Below are 24,386 nucleotides of genomic sequence, written 5' to 3'. Positions count from 1 at the left end.
CGGGGCACGCGGGCCGGGAGGACCCCGCGCGGGCCTGGCGGGCCGGCGGCGGCGGGCGGCGGCGGTGCCCACGTGGCGCGATGGAAGAGGCTGGGAGCGGCGGCGGGGTTTCGTCTGGCGCGGACGGACACGTCTGGCGCGGAGAGGAGAATTTTTAGGGTTTCATCTGCGAATTTGATCCGCAAATTTCGGGGGAGGGGCATATTTATAGGTAGAGGGAGCTAGGAGAGTCCAAATGAGGAGCGGTTTTCGGCCACGCGATCATGATCGAATGACCGAGAGCATGGAGGGGAGTTAGATGGGTTTTGGCCCAGTTTGGAAAGGGTGTTGGGCTGCAAAGAGAGAGGGGGCTTTACGGTTACCCGGTTAACCGTTGGAGTACCAAACGACCTCCGAATGGCACGAAACTTGACAGGCGGTCTACCGGTACTATACCAAGGCCGCTTGGCAAGACTCGGTCCATTCCGAGAAAGTTTAACACCCACTCACAAAAAGAGAGAAGAGGGGGACGCCGGAGGACATAGGAGCACCGGATTGCAAAACGGACAACGGGGAAAAAGCTCGGATGCATGAGACGAACACGTATGCAAGATGAAATGCACATGATGACATGATAAAATGCAACACGCAAGCAAATGACATGGCAACGACGATGAATAACTGGCGGACACCTGGCGCATCAGATCCGGGGCGTTATAGTCTTCTTCCCCAATGAACCTAATCTTTTGAGCTCGTGTTCTTCCCCATTGTTGACCTTCTTCGAGCTTGCTAACTCTCAATCCCTCCAATGATTCTTGCTAGTTCTTGAGGGAAAAGAGAGAGGAGATCTAGATCCCCTTGGACATTTCCACCAATCACTTTCTCCTCTAAGTGAGGAGAACCCCTTGGATCTAGATCTTGGAGTTCTTCGTGTTCTTCTTTCGTTCTTCCTCTCATTTTCCTCCCTAGCATTAGTTGCTTTGGTGGGACTTGGGAGAGAAGGACTTGGGCACTCCGTGTGCCCTTGCCATTGCATTCGATGCATCGGTTTGAGTTCTCCACATGATACGTGGAAGTTAAAAGTTGAGAAGCTTATTACTCTTGGGTGCTTGGTGCCCTTGAGCTTGTTCCTCTTTGGTGCTTGGGCGCCCTAGACGGTTGGTGGTGTTCGGAGCTCAATCATTGTGGTGTAAAGCTTCGGGCAAGCGTCAGGGTCTCCAATTAGGTTGTGGAGATCGCCCCGAGCAATTTGTCGGGTACCGATGACCGCCCCAAGGGTTGCCAAAGTGTACGGGTTCGGTGACCGCCCCCAAGGGTCGCCATTTGTACGGGTTCGGTGACCGCCCTCAAGGGTCCCTTAGTGGAATCACGGCATCTTGCATTGTGCGAGGGCTTGAGGAGATTACGGTGGGCCCTAGTGGCTTCTTGGGGAGCATTGTGCCTCCACACCGCTCCAAACGGAGATTAGCATCTGCAAGGGTGTGAACTTCGGGATACATCGTCGTCTCCGCGTGCCTCGGTTATCTCTTACCCGAGCCCCTTTACTTATGCACTTTACTTTGTGATAGCCATATTGTTCTTTGTCATATATCTTGCTATCACATAGTTTTTTATCTTGCTTAGCATAAGTTGTTGGTGCACATAGGTGAGCCTAGTTGTTGTAGGTTTTGTGCTTGACAAATTAACCGCTAGATTTATTCCGCATTTGTTTAAGCCTAAACCGTAATTATTTTAAAGCGCCTATTCACCCCCCCTCTAGGCGACATCCACGATATTTCAGCTAGGATGACCACCACCTACATGCATGTGGCGCAAAGAGGTGTTGTGTGATGTTTGAATAGCCATTTTCACAATTTTGTTGTGGCACGTGCCTCGAAAACCGAAAAGTCCTGGCAATTAGTGAGGTGTGCTTGTTCATGGACGCGCACGTATAGTATATATATATATATGCTAGTCCCCTCCCACCTCTTCGACGCGTACTATATACCACCATAACACAAACAAAAAAGATTCTACCTTGCTGGTCAAATTAACCTCACTACCAGCTGTTCGTCAAAGTGATGGACGACGACCTCACGGGCCCATAGAAAGCGTCATATGCGAGTATCGAGTGTCGTGTAGGACAACCATCGACTGCATGTGGACAAAACATGAATGTATGAAAGGGTTGTGTAATGTTTTAAATTACGAATTCATGACTCTGATATGGCACCGGCTTTCCTAACAAAATGGCCAACCCACACGGTGGCTCACAACTTGTAGTGTACTGTGAACCACTCACCACCCCTAGACGCACACACTCCCACACACACCACGAATCCACCGCAACTATGGTGCATGTTAAATTAATTATCCCACGGTGGACATATATATGTTACCAAAGGAGGGACGTTTCAATTTCTAAAAAAACAGAGATCATTAAGACATTCTAGTACATTAATTGATTGATTTTCTACGGGTATAATGTGCAAAAATCAAATTCGAGCTACATGCACACGTGAAAGGTGTCAGCAGGTGCGCGGAGCCGGAGCCGGCATGTGTGACAGTGCACCTAAATGGATTGCAAAAACACATGTGTCTCACTGGGTGCATGTTTACTCCCCGTGCAACAAATTTCAAACAATGATAATCTTGATTTTTAAGTTCTAGTACATCCAAAACTTATTTGAAATTCATGAAACTTATCGTGTTGTCATATGGACACCAATACAAAGTTGCATTGTACTTTTTTTGGTCAAAATTGAGACCAGTTTTGATGTAATCTTTATCTAATTACAAATAGGCGATTATTAATAATTGGGAACCAATATCCCAAACAGACTATTTATTTGAACCGTGAGCATTACACCAACAATGGATACGTGTCATGCTTCGGTTAAGCAAAAAATAAAGCGGCATCATTAATCATCCAAATAGAAAAACAATATACGTGCCGCCACGCGACCCGTGTACCGTGCGAGCAGTCGTGAGTTGACGGGACGCATGCGAGCAGTCTGCCATGCAGGCAGACCGGGAGGCGTGCATGCAGGTGTGTGAATTGATAGAGGCGTGCTCGCTGCACAATGTCATCGGGAGGCATGCGAGTAGCTGTGTGAAACGATGATAGGCATGCGAGTAGTCCGATGCACATGCTCACTCAGAGGCGAGCCAGCGGTTTGACCGCGGCCCGCCTCTCTCCCACTACTCCATATTAATGGTGCACCCGAGCGACCGTACCCCCCATCCTCGGCACACACACAATCCCCTCTCTCAGCTTGCATCCTCGACTCTGCTCTCAGTCATCAAAGCCGTCAGTGTATGAGGATGTTGCCGAAGCACCCCATCGGAGGGAGTGGCGACGCTGGGGATGCTAAAGCACCGGAGCACGGCGTGAAGATGGAGGCAGAGGTTGCCATCATAGATGGCGTTGAGCTTCTACAGCCGGAGGCAGAGTTCCACACCGACTCTGGTGACGACTTGGGCGACGACTCCGACGACCACTCCGGCGACGACTCCGACGACGAAGAACAACTAGTTAGTCATCTATATCCATTTATGTGTCAAATAGATCCCAGGGTTTCTCTGGTTACTCCTACCTCCCCCTTTTTGGAATAGAAATCCTATGGTTATGTTCTCCCAATCCATGAAATCCGAGTAAGTTTCGTTAGATCCGTGTAGTGTATTGATTGTTTGAATGGTACAAGCGATAAGTGATTAGTTGTTTCATCTGTGGAAATGATTTCTTCTAGTAATCTGACTAGGGTTAGTGTCTGTGCTAATAATTCCTAGCCAGGACTTGACAATTGATTTTGAATGACCTACATATGTTTGTGCGATTTTTTCTTCAAGATTGGTTTGTACATAGACGAATGTGCTTAAAAATTGAACCATAATCTCTGAATATATATAAATAAATAGCCATAAATTCCTAATCCTACTTCACGACATGTAATCGTTGATTTGATGCCAATTTTTGGCAACTGCCAAATGTTCGCTAGAGATTAGTTTGTGACCATTAATTTGATACCACATTTTTTTAATTATTTGTATAGGTGCTATCTGACGATGTGGACATCGAGGATGAAGATGCCCAGAGGAGGTACAAGAGGCAAATCCTGAGGGAGCTTTATGCGGGAATGCATAACAGGCATATTAGGACCTGGAATGGCGGCTATCAATGCCCATTCTGCAACCATAAGCTTGATGATGCATATCAAAGTGTTCTGGCGCATGCAAGAGGACGGGCAGTTGGCTACTTCAAAAAGAAGTATGCTCGTAGGGTGGAGCACGACGCGTACGCCGAGTACCTAGAGAAGCTTCAGGATCGTGCCGGCTTGTGAGATGAGATGTGGGATCAAACTATATATGTATGCTTGAGCATGCTTAATGACGGTTGAACTATGCTTGTATATGTGTACGCTTATTATCTATGTTTGAGTATGTTTAATCTATGTTTACTTATGTCTAACTGTGGGATATGGATGCAATCAGTTCGGCTGATGGAATCTACCTCCGTCCTTGTTTATTGGTCCCGTTTGTAATTTGTGTTAAATGTTGATCAAAGATTTAACTGACAAAATGTTAGTGCAGGTCAGCAAAAATTATATCGTTGGATGTGTATTTGAACATAGTGTTCAATCAAATAATTTTTGGTGACATGCATAAACATTTCTTAGTCAAATATTTTGTCGAAATTTGGTACAAATTACAGAGGGGACCAATAAACCAGGACAGAGGTAGTACGTCAATCACACATGGTTTCCAAAATTGGAACCGTGTGCAATGACTTTCATTTTGCCTGTTGCTTCAATCACACATGGTTCCCAAAATTGGAAGTGTGTGCCATGGCTTTTGTTTTGCTTCTTGCGTCAATCACACACGGTTGGCTCTAGCAAACCGTTTCCTCCAAAATTCTTTGTGGGACAGAAAACCCTCACCACCCAATTCAAAAAAGAAAAAAGAAAACCCTCGCCATCCCAACGTCACAAAAACCCTCACCCCCGCTCGCCACCCCATGCCTCCGGTCCCCATTCACACCTGCATAAGCTCCTCCACGTCTATGCATGGCACCGCCTATCGCTGCGGTAACCACTTAGCTTGCCGCCTGCCGCCGCTGCCAGGATGCCGACAAACCCCACCGCATTTCGCCACTTCCGCTTCCCGCCGCCAATCGCCATCGACTTTCTCGACGTTGCTCATGGTCGACCCAGCTCTGCTCGGTTGGGGAATCTATCGTACTGAGGGTTTTTCTCATGGACGACAAGGTAACTAATTTAATGAGATATTATCTCATCCCTCATCCTAGTTCATCTGCCTCCTTTAATCACCCGGCGGAAATTGCCGTGAATTCATTTTTATTCATGCTGATTTGAGGGTTTTCTTTCATTCATAGAGTGTACAGTGCACCGACACATCAGGACCTTGCGACCTCCGCCAGAGATTCCATCTCACCGTACCAGATGACTTGAGCATGTGCGCGGTATGTTCAATCTCACCCTAAATCGGTTCGCATGGCCTACTTTCTGAAGATATTCTAAATATTGCTACATTTGGATAAAAGGTGCCACATGCACCATATACGTCAAAGGGGATTTTCCCCCTCTTCTTTCTATATTAGGCAAATTAATGATGTATTGTTCTTTCGATTACTCACATATTTCCATGACATCATGTTTACCCTATCTGTTTAATTATAGATTTTTGTCCTTCGATTTGAACTGCTGTACAGTTCTTTCAATTTGGGCCCATATTTTCATGTTAGCATATTTTCTTTAACAATCCTACCATTTTCTGCAGCGCATCCCTTGCTATGAAATAGATTATGTAGTGCACAATTTTTCCCTTTACATAGATCAAGGTTGCACAGATGTCATACTACACACAAACCATGGATTTACAATCGTTGCTACTGTATTACTTGATGAACGTGGTGACTCCTATTTTGGCGCTGGCTTTTGGAAAGAAATTTCTAAGTTTTATGTACTGAAAGCTGGCACTAAAATTGGACTGCACATAAAAGGGCATGTTCATGAGATATATTGTAGCGACCTAACCTCAGACGGTCAAGCCTCTGTGTATCTGTGCCATCCCTGGATCAGTATGCTGGCACACACAATACATCAATTAATATATCAAAGTGCAATCACATGGATAAATAACGTAAAACTGATATATACCTCATAAGTCTTAGGGGAAACAAGTAATAGGGTGTGGAGTCCCACCAATGCCATCGGCAGGTTTAGTGTAGACCGTAACACTGTATTGTAACTCTTACTCGTTGTAGAAATAATCCTGCAACATGATACGTTGCAACCATGTAGGTCAATACATTGAATGTACCGACAAGATCACAACATGAGAAAACAGATGATAAAACTATACTGTATGCAATATGGCTTTGTGGCTCTGTGTCTGAGTTTTGTTTTGCATAAAAGCTGGTTTTATTTTCCCTACATCAAAGGAATAACTGGAGTCTGTACTATCGACTTTTCTATCATGACATGGTTCCGCCAACCTATGTCTCATAGCCCAAATCATCATAAGTTGCCCACAATTAAGTTATCAGCCCGGTGTTGAGAGCTCCGAGACAAGTCCAGAGGCTCAAGTTGTCCGTAACCGAGGACACGGCTAATCGATTAGGTTTTAACCCTCTGTAGAGGTTTGTACACTTTACCCGCAAGATTCGATCCCTCTTTTTACGTTCTCGCACTTCATGGTGTTTGAGAACAAGATGACCAAAACATGGTCTTCCAAAGAGTTCCCCTGACCATTGTCCGGTGCTCATCCAATCCTATCGTATTTCTACATCCGCTAGCACCGTCCCAGCCAGAGTCACAACTAAGGTCAACCAAGCCAGAGCCCATAGTGACTTCCGGTTGCACAGGTAAGCTTCCAGGCATGAAGTATTCTTCCGTCCCTTTGAGTCTGGGTGAAGCTTTCCGCAAGATGTCATGGCGCTTCTCCATGCATCCCGGCCATCCACTGGTTGCCCAGGGTGCCCATCAACCGTCCTTCACCCAGTAGTGTGTATTGAATTCTTGTCTCGAGTCTTGAAGTCTTGAGGCTTTGAAGATGCAGTCCTTCCATATGCCATCATGAAGTTGTCGTCATTAACGTTGAGTCCTCCATTCTGACACCACTCTCGAGCACTCATACCAACCCCATCTACTATAGCGTAGCATTAAAACAAATAACGTCCCGAGCTTGATAACAGGGAGATGGGTTCCTACCTCATGCATTCTACTCAACTACAAGATTCAATAACACTACTGGAGGGATTGTTGAAAGGGTGCTACTACATGCAAATAAAACATAGGTATGAAAAACATGGTCAAAGTGAACTTGCCTGGTATTACTTGATGATTATTATAACGCTCTCATAATAATGACTTGGTAGAACTATTTGTCACTCCGTTGAAAATCTATATAGTCAAACATAGCATTCATATAAGCAAATATACTAGCAATCAATTCTAACACTCATATTAAAACCAACAAATAACATGCAAATCAACAAATGACACCAAATAAAAACAAAGGAAAAACTACACCAAACTACTAAAGAAACTCTAAGACATAACACAAAATAGTTTTGTCCTAAGTAAAAACTTAACAACAATTAAAACACTAAACTAATAAGTTAACAGAAAATAAACTACTCAAATTTGATAGGCAAAACAGTAACAAAACCGTAGAAAAAAGAATCGGTCAAAAATATTCTATAAAACTCAAGTTATGGCCAAAATAGTGATTTGAACAAATTTCATCAAATTCAAATTTAAACTACTTAGATTTGTAATCCAATTGCAGAAATAGAAACTTTAACAAATTTTGAATCTAATGCAAAAAGAATCACTAAATTTGGATCGAAAACATAAAAGTTATTAACAATCTAAAACAGAAACTATTTTGAAACTAAATCAGAAAATAAACTACAATCGGTCAAAGGCCACGTGGCGCTACGCGGCTGGACTAAAGCGGTGGCCGAAAAGAGCTAGTGGATGGACGACCTAATCGTAGCAGAAAACGGTTCGGGGCAAATAAATAAAAAGCTCTAATCTAAAGCGTCCGATGCAGATCTAACGGTGGAGGGGGACTCGAGAGTTCACCGCGGTGGTCGACGGCGGCGTGGGCTTCGGGCGTTGTCGGCGAGGCATCTCCAGTGGTCGGCGGCATCGAACAAGGACACATGTAGGTGCAGAAGTGATACTTCTCGAACATATCTATAATTTATGAAGTATTCATGCCATGTTTACAATAGTTTTATATGATTTTGGTATGATTTGATTAGAACTAACCCGGACTGACGCTGTTTTCAGCAGAACTACCGTGGTGTTGTTTTTGTGCAGAAATAAAAGTTCTCAGAATGTGCTAAAAATCAACGGAGATTTTTTGTTGAAAATATAAAAAATACCAGAACAAAAATCTATCGGAGGGGAGTCCCATGGGGCCCACGAGGGTGGGGGCACACCCACCCCTGCGGCACGCCCTTGTGCTTCGTGGACTCCCTGTGGGGCCCCCTGACTTGTCCTCGACGCCAACCTCTTCTATAAATACCCAAACCTCCAGAAAATAACCTTGATCGTAAGTTCCGCCGCCGCAAGCCTCTGTAGCCACGAGAAATCAATCTAGGCCTTCTCTGGCACCCTATCGGAGGGGGCCATCATCACCGGAGGCCATGGGGAAGGATCTCGGAGGGGCTATCATCGCCATGAAGGCCAAGGACCAGAGGGGGAACCTCTCCCCATCCAGGGGGAGGCCATGGAGGAGGAAGCACAAGGGGGAGAACCTCTCCTCCTCTCTCTCGGTGGCGCCGGAGTGCCTTCAAGAGGGGAATCATCGCCGCGGTGATCGCCTTCATCAACATCACCATCATCATCACCATCCTCATATCTTTTACGCGGTCCACTCTCCCGCACCCCACTGTAATCCCTACTTGAACATGGTGCTTTATGCCACATATTATGATCCAATGACGTGTTGCCATCTTATGATGTTTTGAGTAGATATCCTTTGTCTTTGGGTTGATTGATGATCTAGATTGGTGTGAGTTGTATGATTTATTTTGGTGCTGTCCTATTGTGCCCTCCATGTCACGCAAGCGTGAGGGATTCCCGCTGTAGGGTGTTGCAATATGTCCATAGTTTACTTATTGTCCGTGTTGCTTGAGTGACAGAAGCATAAACATGGATAAGTGGGTCACGACGTATGGGAATAAAGGGGACTTGATATGTTAATGATATGGTTGGGTTTTACCTTAATAATCTTTAGTAGTTGCGGATGCTTGCTAGAGTTCCAATCATAAGTGCATATGATCCAAGAAGAGAAAGTATGTTAGTTTATGCCTCTCCCTCATATGAAATTGCAGGTCTTGTTAACAATTGCCTAGGATAATTCCGCACACTGAGCCATCATTATTCTACACTCGCTATTTCTAATATTTAGTAATATATTCTAACTTTATGATAACAGCACCTACTTTTATATTTTAGCTCTCCGATATCATGCAAAGTTATCCTCTTCATACCCACAACGTAGTTTTATTTCTCGTTTCTAGTTGGAAGCAAACGTTCAGCGCACGTAGAGTCGTATCAGTGGCAGATAGGACTTGAGAGAATATTGATCTTACCTTTAGCTCCTTGTGGGTTCGACACTCCATACTTATCACTTCCATCTTTGGAAATTGCTACGATGATTCTGTGCACTTGGGGATTATCAAGCTCTTTTCTGGCGCCGTTGCCGGGGAGCAATAGCGTGGGGTTGATATTCTCGTGTGTGCTTGTTTGCTTTCTTCACTAAGTAGTCTTTGTTTTCCCTTTTTGATTTGCTTAGTTGTGGGTGAAACATACCAAAAAATCAAAAGAATGAAAATACAAAAAGATGCACTTGCCTCATATGCCTAAAAAGTTTTTCAAGAAGAGAAGTGATCGGAAAGTTATGCATTGGAGAAGTGAGGGTCGACCTTGAGCACTTGTGTTCATGCTCATGGAAACAATGTAGAATTTTTCATGGAAGTTTCTCTGTAAATAACTATCCCCTTGTATATATCCTTTCTATTATAAAAATAATGTGCCAAGCTTTGGTTTTAGGATGATTAGATTGCTTGTTTACTATGTGTAGTACAAAAACAGAAACTTTGGCTGTAGCGCGTGAATTTAATTTTTTTACTGGAAAGTCAAATGGGTCTGAAACTGTTTGCACATTACTTCCTTACAATTTTTTAAAATTTTCATATTTTATTTAGAATTTTTGGAGTTACAGAAGTTTACTAAATTTCTAGATTACTACAGACTGGCCTGTTTTTGACAGATTCTGTTTTCTATGTGTTGTTCGCTTATTTTGATGAATCCATGGGTAGTATCGGGGGGTATGAATCATGGTGAAGTTGGAATACAGTTTATAAAGTGATAATATTAAATTGAAATGAGTTTGCAATAGTACCTAAAGGTAGTGGTTTGCTTTATTATACTAACGGATCTCACAAAGTTTTTGTTAAGTATTGTGTGGATGAAGTGTTCGAAGAACGAGAAGTTACTGATGTGAGAAGAATAAAGAGAGGCAAGAGTTCAAGATTGGGGATTCCAAAGGCACCCCAAGTAAATACTTCAAGGATACTCAAGCATCTAAGCTTGGGGATGCCCCGGTTGGCATCCCATCTTTCTTCTTCAACAATTATCGATATACCTCGGTTTTTGTTTTGTTCACATGATTTGTGTCCCTTGTGTTTTTCTTTTTCTTTAGGAACCATGCTAGTATGAGATAGCCCTTCATTTATTTATAGAATGCTTCATGTGCTTCACTTATATCTTTTGAGTATGGTTTTACAGAATGATTCGTGTGCTTCACTTATATATTTTGAGCTTGGATATTGGTTAGTCTAATTGTAGAATGCTCCATGATCTTCACTTATATCTTTTGGAGTATGAATAATACTATCATCTAAAGTGGGTTTGGAAGAGTTTCAACTTTAGGAGTAAGTGATCCCACTATTTTGGAGGGTGTTGAATCTTAGTGTGATATTTATGAAAGTGGATTTGGAAGAGTGTCAGCTTTAGTTACTAATGATTCCACTATTTCGGAAGAGGTTCCAATTGATTATGAGAACAAAGTTGCTATCTATGATGATTAATGTGATGACATGTATGCTATAAAGAATAATGTTAACCATGAAACTTGTCATCATGATTTTAATTTTCAATTGGATTATGCCTCACATGACGGTTATTTTGTTGAGTTTGCTCCCACTATTCCGAATGAGAAGAATTTTTGCTTATGTGGAGAGTAGTAAAATTTCTATGCTTGTAGATCATGAAAAGAATGCTTTATGTGATGGTTGTATTGTTAAATTCATTCATGATGCTACTAAAAATTATTATGAGGGAGGAATATATGCTTGTAGGAGTTGCAATAATATCAAGTTTCCTCTCTATGTGCTTAAAGTTTCGAAGTTATACTTGTTTTGCCTTCCTATGCTAGTTGATTATTGTTCCCTTAAATTGTGTGCTCACAAAATCCCTAGGCATAGGAAGCGGGTTAGGTTTAAATTTTATAGTCATATTCTTCATGATGCTCTCTTTATGTTTCAATTCTTATCTTTTATGTGACCATCATTGAAATCATCATGCCTAGCTAAAAGGCATTAAAGAAAAGTGCTTGTTGGGAGACAACCCAATATTTACCTTTACTATTTTTGTGTGTACACATTATGAAGATACTGTAGTAATCATGCTTTATAGCTTTTGTTTCAATAAAGTGCCAAGTAAGACCTTTGGGAAGACTTGGGTGAAAGTTAATGTGATCTTGCTGTAAAAAACAGAAACTTTGCGCTCACGAGATTAGCTGTCATATTTTACAGAAGAGTGATTTTGAGTTGATTATTTTTGCAGAAGATTAATAGACAAATTCCTCACGTACACCAATTTATTTCAGAATTTTTTGGAGTATCAGAAGTATGGTTGTTGTTCAGATCATTACACACTATTCTGTTTCTGGCAGATTCTGTTTTTTAATGCATAGTTTGCTTATTTTCTAGTTTCTATGGCTTATATTGCTCAATATAAATTGTAGAAATGATATGGTACAGTAGGAATTGTGTGAGAACAATTATGAACCTTGTCTTTGACAGTACCAAAGTGAATGATTTACTCTTTATCATACTAACCCATCTCATGAAGTTCCGTTAAGTTTTGTGTGATTGAAGTTTTCAAGCTTTGAGTGAGATATCGATATGAGGAGAATAAGGAGTGGAAATACCCTAAGCTTGGGGATTCCCAAGGCACCCCAAGGTAATATTCAAAGAAGACTCAAGCGCCTAAGCTTGGGGATGCCCCGGAAGGCATCCCCTCTTTCGTCTTCAAAACTATCGATATACCTTACTCAGAGCTATATTTTTATTCTTCACATGATATGTGTTTGCTTGGAGTGTATTTTCAATTTTACTTGCTGTTTGAATAAAATCATTGGATCTTAAATCTTGAATTAAAAAGAATCCTCCCATGGCTAGTTAATTATTTGACTACTCAATGTTCTTCACTTATATCTTTTGGAGTAGTTTGTCATTTACTCACGTGCTTCACATATATCCTATGAGTAAACGGTTGAATGAATTGAATATCATAAATATGAAATTATATACCATGGGGAGTAATGACTTCACACAAAATAAGTATAGGTAGTAAACTTATTGAAAGTTAGCAAACGCAGAATTGGTCACTTGAACAATCCATGAAAGAATATTGAAGGAAGAGAGATTTCACATATAAATATACTATCTTGGACATCTTTTGTAATTGTGAGCACTTATTAAAATATTATATTACATGCTAAAAGGTTGATGTTGGACAAGTAAGACAACTTAATGGGTTATGTTTTCCTATATCCGAAACATTATATTGTCTTGGATCATCCAACATGTTGAGCATGCCTTTCCCTCTCATGCTAGCCAAATTCTTTGCACCAAGTAGAAATACTACTTGTGCTTCCAAACATCCCTTAAACTAGTTTTGCCATGAGAGTCCACCATACCTACCTATGGATTGAGTAAGATCCTTCAAGTAAGTTGTCATCGGTGCATGCAATAAAAAATGCTCTCTAAATATGTATGATCTATTAGTGCGAAGAAAATAAGCTTTCTACAAACTTGTGATAGGGAAGAAATAAAAGCGACAGACTGCATAATAAAGGTATTTATCACAAGCGGCAATATAAAGTGACGTTCCTTTGCATTAAGATTTTGTGAATCCAACCATAAAAGTGCATGACAACCTCTGCTTCCCTCTGCGAAGGGCCTATCTTTTACTTTTATCTTCTACCTGTTGGGATTCGTAGTAATTTCAAAATTTTTCCTACGCGCACACAGGATCATGTGATGCATAGCAACGAGAGGAGAGTGTTGTCTACGTACCCAACGCAGACCGACTGCGGAAGCAATGACACGACATAGAGGAAGTAGTCGTACGTCTTCACGATCCAACCGATCAAGCACCGAAACTACGGCACCTCCGAGTTCGAGCACACGTTCAGCTCGATGACGATCCCCGGACTTCGATCCAGCAAAGTGTCGGGGAAGAGTTTCGTTAGCACGACGGCATGGTGACGATCTTGATGAACTACAGCAGCAGGGCTTCGCCTAAACTCCGCTACAGTATTATCGAGGAATATGGTGGCAGGGGGCACCGCACACGGCTAAGGAATCGATCACGTGGATCAACTTGTGTCAACTTGTGTGTTTAGAGGTGCCCCTGCCTCCGTATATAAAGGAGCCAAGGGGGGAGGAGGCGCCGGCCAGGAGGAGGTGGCGCAGGAGGAGTCCTACTCCTACCGGGAGTAGGACTCCCCTCCAATCCTATTCCAACTAGGATTCCCAAGGGGGAAAGAGGGAGAGGGGTGGCCGGCCACCTCTCCTAGTCCTACTAGGACTAGGGGAAGGGGGGAGGCGCGCAGCCCCCTTGGGCTGCCCCTTTCTCCTTTCCACTAAGTCCCATGATGGCCCATATGGCTCCCGGGGGGTTCCGGTAACCTCCCGGTAACCCGGCAAAATCCCGATTTCACCCGGAACACTTCCGATGTCCAAACATAGACTTCCAATATATCAATCTTTATGTCTCGACCATTTCGAGACTCCTCGTCATGTCCGTGATCACATCCGGGACTCCGAACAACCTTCGGTACATCAAAATGCATAAACTCATAATATAACTGTCATCGTAACCTTAAGCGTGCGGACCCTACGGGTTCGAGAACAATGTAGACATGACCGAGACACGTCTCCGGTCAATAACCAATAGCGGGACCTGGATGCCCATATTGGCTCCTACATATTCTACGAAGATCTTTATCGGTCAGACCGCATAACAACATACGTTGTTCCCTTTGTCATCGGTATGTTACTTGCCCGAGATTCGATCGTCGGTATCCAATACCTAGTTCAATCTCGTTACCGGCAAGTTTCTTTACTCGTTCCGTAATACATCATCTCACAACTAACATATTAGTTGTAATGCTTGCAAGGCTTATGTGATGTGTATTACCGAGAGGGCCCAGAGATACCTCTCCGACAATCGGAGTGACAAATCCTAATCTCGAAATACGCCAACCCAACATCGACCATTGGAGACACCTGTAGTACTCCTTTATAATCACCCATTTACGTTGTGACGTTTGGTAGTACCCAAAGTGTTCCTCCGGTAAACGGGAGTTGCATAATCTCATAGTCGTAGGAACATGTATAAGTCATGAAGAAAGCAATAGCAACATACTAAACGATCAGGTGCTAAGCTAATGGAATGGGTCATGTCAATCAGATCATTCTACTAATGATGTGACCTCGTTAATCAAATAACAACTCATTGTTCATGGTTAGGAAACATAGCCATCTTTGATTAACGAGCTAGTCAAGTAGAGGCATACTAGTGACACTCTGTTTGTCTATGTATTCACACATGTATTATGTTTCCGGAAAATACAATTCTAGCATGAATAATAAACATTTATCATGATTATAAGGAAATAAATAATAACTTTATTATTGCCTCTAGGGCATATTTCCTTCAGTCTCCCACTTGCACTAGAGTCAATAATCTAGATTACACTGTAATGAATCTAACACCCATGGAGCTTTGGTGCTGATCATGTTTTGCTCGTGGAAGAGTCTTAGTCAACGGGTCTGCAATATTCAGATCCGTATGTATCTTGCAAATCTCTATGTCTCCCACCTGGACTAGATCCCGGATGGAGTTGAAGCGTCTCTTGATGTGTTTGGTCCTTTTGTGAAATCTGGATTCCTTTGCCAAGGCAATTGCACCAGTATTGTCACAAAAGATTTTCATTGGACCCGATGCACTAGGTATGACACCTAGATCGGATATGAACTCCTTCATCCAGACTCCTTCATTTGCTGCTTCCGAAGCAGCTATGTATTCCGCTTCACATGTAGATCCCGCTACGACGCTTTGTTTAGAACTGCACCAACTGACAGCTCCACCGTTTAATGTAAACACGTATCCGGTTCGCGATTTAGAATCGTCCGGATCAGTGTCAAAGCTTGCATCAACGTAACCTTTTACGATGAGCTCTTTGTCACTTCCATATACGAGAAACATATCCTTAGTCCTTTTCAGGTATTTCAGGATGTTCTTGACCGCTGTCCAGTGATCCATTCCTGGATTACTTTGGTACCTCCCTGCTAAACTTATAGCAAGGCACACATCAGGTCTGGTACACAGCATTGCATACATGATAGAGCCTATGGCTGATGCATAGGGAACATCTTTCATATTCTCTCTATCTTCTGCAGTGGTCGGGCATTGAGTCTTACTCAATTTCACACCTTGTAACACAGGCAAGAACCCTTTCTTTGCTTGATCCATTTTGAATTTCTTCAAAATTTTGTCAAGGTATGTGCTTTGTGAAAGTCCAATTAAGCGTCTTGATCTGTCTCTATAGATCTTAACGCCTAATATGTAAGCAGCTTCACCGAGGTCTTTCATTGAAAAACTTTTATTCAAGTATCCCTTTATGCTATCCAGAAATTCTATATCATTTCCAATCAGTAATATGTCATCCACATATAATATCAGAAATGCTACAGAGCTCCCACTCACTTTCTTGTAAATACAGGCTTCTCCAAAAGTCTGTATAAAACCAAATGCTTTGATCACACTATCAAAACGTTTATTCCAACTCCGAGAGGCTTGCACCAGTCCATAAATGGATCGCTGGAGCTTGCACACTTTGTTAGCTCCCTTTGGATCGACAAAACCTTCTGGTTGCATCATATACAACTCTTCTTCCAGGAATCCATTCAGGAATGCAGTTTTGACATCCATTTGCCAAATTTCGTAATCATAAAATGCGGCAATTGCTAACATGATTCGGACGGACTTAAGCATCGCTACGGGTGAGAAGGTCTCATCGTAGTCAATTCCTTGAACTTGCCGAAAACCTTTTGCGACAAGTCGAGCTTTGTAGACAGTAACATTACCATCAGCGTCAGTCTTCTTCTTAAAGATCCATTTATTCTCAATCGCTTGCCGATCATCGGGCAAGTCAACCAAAGTCCATACTTTGTTCTCATACATGGATCCCATCTCAGATTTCATGGCTTCTAGCCACTTTGCGGAATCTGGGCTCACCATCGCTTCTTCATAGTTCGTAGGTTCATCATGCTCTAGTAGCATGACCTCCAGAACAGGATTACCGTACCACTCTGGTGCGGATCTTACTCTGGTTGATCTACGAAGTTCAGTAGTATCTTGATCTGAAGTTTCATGATCATTATCATTGGCTTCCTCACTAACTGGTGTAGGTGTCACTGAAACAGTTTTCTGTGATGAACTACTTTCCAGTAAGGGAGCAGGTACAGTTACCTCGTCAAGTTCTACTTTCCTCCCACTCACTTCTTTCGAGAGAAACTCCTTCTCTAGAAATGATCCATTCTTAGCAACAAATGTTTTGCCTTCGGATCTGTGATAGAAGGTGTACCCAACAGTTTCCTTTGGGTATCCTATGAATACACATTTCTCCGATTTGGGTTCGAGCTTATCAGGTTGAAGCTTTTTCACATAAGCATCGCAGCCCCAAACTTTAAGAAACGACAACTTTGATTTCTTGCCAAACCATAGTTCATAAGGCGTCGTCTCAACGGATTTTGATGGTGCCCTATTTAACATGAATGCGGCCGTCTCTAAAGCATATCCCCAAAATGATAGCGGTAAATCTGTAAGAAACATCATAGATCGCACCATATCTAGTAAAGTATGATTACAACGTTCGGACACACCATTACGCTGTGGTGTTCCGGGGGGCGTGAGTTGCGAAACTATTCCACAGTTTTTCAAATGTACACCAAACTCGTAACTCAAATATTCTCCTCCACGATCAGATCGTAGAAACTTTATTTTCTTGTTACGATGATTTTCAACTTCACTCTGAAATTCTTTGAACTTTTCAAATGTTTCAGACTTATGCTTCATTAAGTAGATATATCCATATCTGCTCAAATCATCTGTGAAGGTGAGAAAATAACGATATCCGCCACGAGCCTCAATATTCATCAGACCACATACATCGGTATGTATGATTTCCAACAAATCTGTTGCTCTCTCCATAGTACCGGAGAACGGTGTTTTAGTCATCTTGCCCATGAGGCACGGTTCGCAAGTACCAAGTGATTCATAATCAAGTGGTTCCAAAAGTCCATTAGTATGGAGTTTCTTCATGCGTTTTACACCGATATGACCTAAACGACAGTGCCACAAATAAGTTGCACTTTCATTATCAACTCTGTATCTTTTGGTTTCAACATTATGAATATGTGTATTACTACTATCGAGATTTAGTAAGAATAGACCACTCTTCAAGGGTGCATGACCATAAAAGATATTACTCATATAAATAGAACAACCATTATTCTCTGATTTAAATGAATAACCGTCTCGCATTAAACAAGATCCAGATATAATGTTCATGCTTAACGCTGGCACCAAATAACAATTATTTAGGTCTAATATTAATCCCGAAGGTAGATGTAGAGGTAGCGTGCCGACCGCGATCACATCGACTTTGGAACCGTTTCCCACGCGCATCGTCACCTCATCCTTTGCCAGTGCCCGCTTATTCTGTAGTCCCTGTTTCGAGTTGCAAATATTAGCAACAGAACCAGTATCAAATACCCAGGTGCTACTGCGAGCATTGGTAAGGTACACATCAATAACATGTATATCACATATACCTTTGTTCACCTTGCCATCCTTCTTATCCGCCAAATACTTGGGGCAGTTCCGCTTCCAGTGACCAGTCTGCTTGCAGTAGAAGCACTCAGTTTCAGACTTAGGTCTAGACTTGGGTTTCTTCTCTTGAGCAGCAACTTGCTTGCCGTTCTTTTTGAAGTTCCCCTTTTTCTTCCCTTTGCCCTTTTTTCTTGAAACTAGTGGTCTTGTTAACCATCAACACTTGATGCTCCTTCTTGATTTCTACCTCCGCAGCTTTTAGCATTGCGAAGAGCTCGGGAATAGTCTTGTTCATCCCTTGCATATTATAGTTCATCACGAAGCTCTTGTAGCTTGGTGGCAGTGATTGGAGAATTCTGTCAATGACGCAATCATCTGGAAGATTAACTCCCAATTGAATCAAGTGATTATTATACCCAGACATTTTGAGTATATGCTCACTGACAGAACTGTTCTCTTCCATCTTGCAGCTATAGAACTTATTGGAGACTTCATATCTCTCAATCCGGGCATTTGCTTGAAATATTAACTTCAACTCCTGGAACATCTCATATGCTCCATGACGTTCAAAACGTCGTTGAAGTCCCGATTCTAAGCCGTAAAGCATGGCACACTGAACTATCGAGTAGTCATCAGCTTTGCTCTGCCAGACGTTCATAACATCTGGTGTAGCTCCAGCAGCAGGCCTGGCACCCAGCGGTGCTTCCAGGACGTAATTCTTCTGTGCAGCAATGAGGATAATCCTCAAGTTACGGACCCAGTCCGTGTAATTGCTACCATCATCTTTCAACTTTGCTTTCTCAAGGAACGCATTAAAATTTAACGGAACAACAGCACGAGCCATCTATCTACAATCAACATAAACAAGCAAGATACTATCAGGGACTAAGTTCATGATAAATTTTAAGTTCAATTAATCATATTATTAAAGAACTCCCACTTAGATAGATATCCCTCTAATCCTCTAAGTGATCACGTGATCCAAATCAACTAAACCATGTCCGATCATCACGTGAGATGGAGTAGTTTCATCGGTGAACATCATTATGTTGATCATATCTACTATATGATTCACGCTCGATCTTTCGGTCTCCGTGTTCCGAGGCCATATCTGCATATGCTAGGCTCGTCAAGTTTAACCTGAGTATTCTGCGTGCGCAACTGTTTTGCACCCGTTGTATTTGAACGTAGAGCCTATCACACCCGATCATCACGTGGTGTCTCAGCACGAAGAACTTTTGCAACGGTGCATACTCAGGGAGAACACTTCTTGATAATTTAGTGAGAGATCATCTTATAATGCTACCGTCAATCAAAGCAAGATAAGATGCATAAAAAGATAAACATCACATGCAATCAATATAAGTGATATGATATGGCCATCATTATCTTGTGCTTGTGATCTCCATCTCCGAAGCACCGTCATGATCACCATCGTCACCGGCGCGACACCTTGCTCTCCATCGTAGCATCGTTGTCGTCTCGCCAATCTTATGCTTCCACGACTATCACTACCGTTTAGTAATAAAGTAAAGCATTACATCGCGATTGCATTGCATACAATAAAGCGACAACCATATGGCTCCTGCCAGTTGCCGATAACTTGGTTACAAAACATGATCATCTCATACAATAAAATTCAGCATCATGCCTTGACCATATCACATCACAACATGCCCTGCAAAAACAAGTTAGACGTCCTCTACTTTGTTGTTGCATGTTTTACGTGGTTGCTACGGGCTTAAGTAAGAACCAATCTCACCTACGCATCAAAACCACAACGATAGTTTGTCAAATAGACTCCGTTTTAACCTTCGCAAGGACCGGGCGTAGCCATACTTGGTTCAACTAAAGTTGGAGAGGCAGTCGCCCGCAAGTCATCTCTGTGCAAAGCACGTCGAGGGAACCGGTCTCGCGTAAGCGTACGCGTAAGGTTGGTCCGGGTCGTCTCGTCCAACAATACCGCCGAACCAAAGTATGACATGCTGGTAGGCAGTATGACTTGTATCGTCCACAACTCACTTGTGTTCTACTCGTGCATATAACATCAACATAAATAACCTAGGCTCGGATGCCACTGTTGGGTTTCGTAGTAATTTCAAAAAATTTCCTACGCGCACACAGGATCATGTGATGCATAGCAACGAGGGGGAGAGTATTGTCTACGTACCCTACGCAGACCGACTGCGGAAGCGATGATACGACGTAGAGGAAGTAGTCGTACGTCTTCACGATCCAACCGATCAAGCACCGAAACTACGGCACCTCCGAGTTCGAGCACACGTTCAGCTCGATGACGATCCCCGGACTCCGATCCAGCAAAGTGTCGGGGAAGAGTTTCGTCAGCACGACGGCGTGGTGACGATCTTGATGAACTACAGCAGCAGGGCTTCGCCTAAACTCCGCTACAGTATTATCGAGGAATATGGTGGCAGGGGGCACCGCACACGGCTAAGGAATCGATCACGTGGATCAACTTGTGTCAACTTGTGTGTTTAGAGGTGCCCCTGCCTCCGTATATAAAGGAGCCAAGGGGGGAGGAGGCGCCGGCCAGGAGGAGGTGGCGCAGGAGGAGTCCTACTCCTACCAGGAGTAGGACTCCCCTCCAATCCTATTCCAACTAGGATTCCCAAGGGGGAAAGAGGGAGAGGGGTGGCCGGCCACCTCTCCTAGTCCTACTAGGACTAGGGGAAGGGGGGAGGCGCGCAGCCCCCTTGGGCTGCCCCTTTCTCCTTTCCACTAAGGCCCATGATGGCCCATATGGCTCCCGGGGGGTTCCGGTAACCTCCCGGTAACCCGGCAAAATCCCGATTTCACCCGGAACACTTCCGATGTCCAAACATAGACTTCCAATATATCAATCTTTATGTCTCGACCATTTCGAGACTCCTCGTCATGTCCGTGATCACATCCGGGACTCCGAACAACCTTCGGTACATCAAAATGCATAAACTCATAATATAACTGTCATCGTAACCTTAAGCGTGCGGACCCTACGGGTTCGAGAACAATGTAGACATGACCGAGACACGTCTCCGGTCAATAACCAATGGCGGGACCTGGATGCCCATATTGGCTCCTACATATTCTACGAAGATCTTTATCGGTCAGACCGCATAACAACATACGTTGTTCCCTTTGTCATCGGTATGTTACTTGCCCGAGATTCGATCGTCGGTATCCAATACCTAGTTCAATCTCGTTACCGGCAAGTCTCTTTACTCGTTCCGTAATACATCATCTCACAACTAACATATTAGTTGTAATGCTTGCAAGGCTTATGTGATGTGTATTACCGAGAGGGCCCAGAGATACCTCTCCGACAATCGGAGTGACAAATCCTAATCTCGAAATACGTCAACCCAACATCGACCATTGGAGACACCTGTAGTACTCCTTTATAATCACCCATTTACGTTGTGACGTTTGGTAGTACCCAAAGTGTTCCTCCGGTAAACGGGAGTTGCATAATCTCATAGTCGTAGGAACATGTATAAGTCATGAAGAAAGCAATAGCAACATACTAAACGATCAGGTGCTAAGCTAATGGAATGGGTCATGTCAATCAGATCATTCTACTAATGATGTGACCTCGTTAATCAAATAACAACTCATTGTTCATGGTTAGGAAACATAACCATCTTTGATTAACGAGCTAGTCAAGTAGAGGCATACTAGTGACACTCTGTTTGTCTATGTATTCACACATGTATTATGTTTCCGGAAAATACAATTCTAGCATGAATAATAAACATTTATCATGATTATAAGGAAATAAATAATAACTTTATTATTGCCTCTAGGGCATATTTCCTTCACTACCCTTATACAAGAGTCGTGGTGATCATCACCTTCCCTTTTTTACACATTTTTTCTTTGGCAAGCACTTTGTGTTGGAGCGATCCGGATATATATATCCACTTGGATGTAGGTTTTCATAAAGTATTATTGTTGACATTACCCTTGAGGTAAAAGGTTGGGAGGCAAAACAATAAGCCCCTATCTTTCTCTGTGTCCGATTAAAACTTTGAACCCATAAATATCACGTGAGTGTTAGCAATTGTGAAAGAATAAATGATAGTTGAGCATGTGGAGTTTGTTAAATCAAAGCTCTTACATAGACCCTTCCCGAAATAAGATGAATTGCAATTGTTTGATGACTAAGAACGTGGTTTGTTAGTTTTCAAGAAAGTTTATGATCTATACTTTAACATGTGAATAGCTTGTTACTTGATCGTGAGAAGTTTTATGAGTTGAGCTACGGTTATTATATATAATGATGCTATAAAAAGTGATTGAAACTATCATTGATCAAACTTAAGCACTTTCTAGCATTCACACTTCATAAATTATTTCTTTTATCCTTTACCTACTCGAGGACGAGCAGGAATTAAGCTTGGGGATGCTGATACGTCTCCAAGTATCTATAATTTATGAAGTATTCATGCCATGTTTACAATAGTTTTATATGATTTTGGTATGATTTGATTAGAACTAACCGGAACTGACGCTGTTTTCAGCAGAACTACCGTGGTGTTGTTTTTGTGCAGAAATAAAAGTTCTCGAAATGTGTTGAAAATCAACGGAGATTTTTTGTGGAAAATATAAAAAATACTGGAACAAAAATCTATCGGAGGGGAGTCCCATGGGGTCCACAAGGGTGGGGGGCGTGCCCACCCCCCTGGGGCGCCCCCTGTGCCTCGTGGACTCCCTATGGGGCCCCTGACTTGTCCTCGACGCCAACCTCTTGTATAAATACCCAAACCTCCAGAAAATAACCTATATCAGAAGTTCCGCCGCCGCAAGCCTCGATAGCCACGAGAAATCAATCTAGGCCCTCTCTAGCACCCTGCCGGAGGGGGCCATCATCACCGGAGGCCATGGTAAGGATCTCGGAGGGGCTATCATCACCATGAAGGCCAAGGACCAGAGGGGGAACCTCTCCCCATCCAGGGGGGAGGCCATGGAGGAGGAAGCACAAGTGGGAGAACTTCTCCTTCTCTCTCTCGGTGGCACCAAAGTGCCATCGGGAGGGGAATCATCGCCATGGTGATCGTCTTCATCAACATCACCATCGTCGTCACCATCCTCATCTCTTTTACGCGGTCCACTCTCCTGCACCCCGCTATAATCTCTACTTGAACATGGTGCTTTATGCCACATATTATGATCCAATGATGTGTTGCCATCTTATGATGTTTTGAGTAGATATCCTTTGTCTTTGGTTTGATTGATGATCTAGATTGGTATGAGTTGTATGATTTATTTTGGTGCTGTCCTATTATGCCCTCCATGTCGCGCAAGCGTGAGGGATTCCCGCTGTAGGGTGTTGCAATATGTCCATGGTTTACTTAGGTCTGTGTTGCTTGAGTGGCAGAAGCATAAACACGGATAAGTGGGTCACGGCGTATGGGAATAAAGGGGACTTGATATGTTAATGCTATGGTTGGGTTTTACCTTAATGATCATTAGTAGTTGCCGATGCTTGCTAGAGTTCCAATCATAAGTGCATATGATCCAAGAAGAGAAAGTATGTTAGCTTATGCCTCTCCCTCATATAAAATTGCAATAGTGATTACCGGTCTTGTTAACAATTGCCTAGGATAATTCCGCACACCGACCCATCATTATTCCACACTCGCTATTTATAATATTTACTAATATATTCTAACTTTATGATAACAGTACCTAATTTATATTTTAGCTCTCCGATATCATGCAAAGTTGTCCTCTTCATACCCACAACGTAGTTTTATTTCTCGTTTCTAGCTGGAAGCAAACGTTCGGCGTACGGAGAGTCGTATCAGTGGCAGATAGGACTTGAGAGAATATTGATCTTACCTTTAGCTCCTTATGGGTTCGACACTCCATACTTATCATTTCCATCTTTGGGAATTGCTATGATGATTCCCTGCACTTGGGGATTATCAAGAAGCGCGTGGCCTCCTCAATGGTGGCATGGCGTCGGCGGAGGTGGTCGGAGACGGTCGGCGGCGAGTTCGATGCGGAGGCGGCACTCGGTGGTCGTCGGCGTCGGTCCTACGACAGTCCTCCGACGAAACCAAGGGCACCAGGCGATGTGGTAGAGGGTGGCACGACTTTTGGTGGTTTCATGGGAGGTCGGGGGTGAGCATGGGCGGTGGAGTGAGCGACGGCGTGCGGCGGCATAGGCGGACTCCGGTGAGGTATTGCGACGGGGAG

This window comes from Triticum dicoccoides, chromosome 6B (genome assembly GCF_002162155.2).
Source record: "Triticum dicoccoides isolate Atlit2015 ecotype Zavitan chromosome 6B, WEW_v2.0, whole genome shotgun sequence".
Lineage (NCBI taxonomy): Eukaryota > Viridiplantae > Streptophyta > Magnoliopsida > Poales > Poaceae > Triticum > Triticum dicoccoides.
This window is presented reverse-complemented; position numbering follows the sequence as displayed.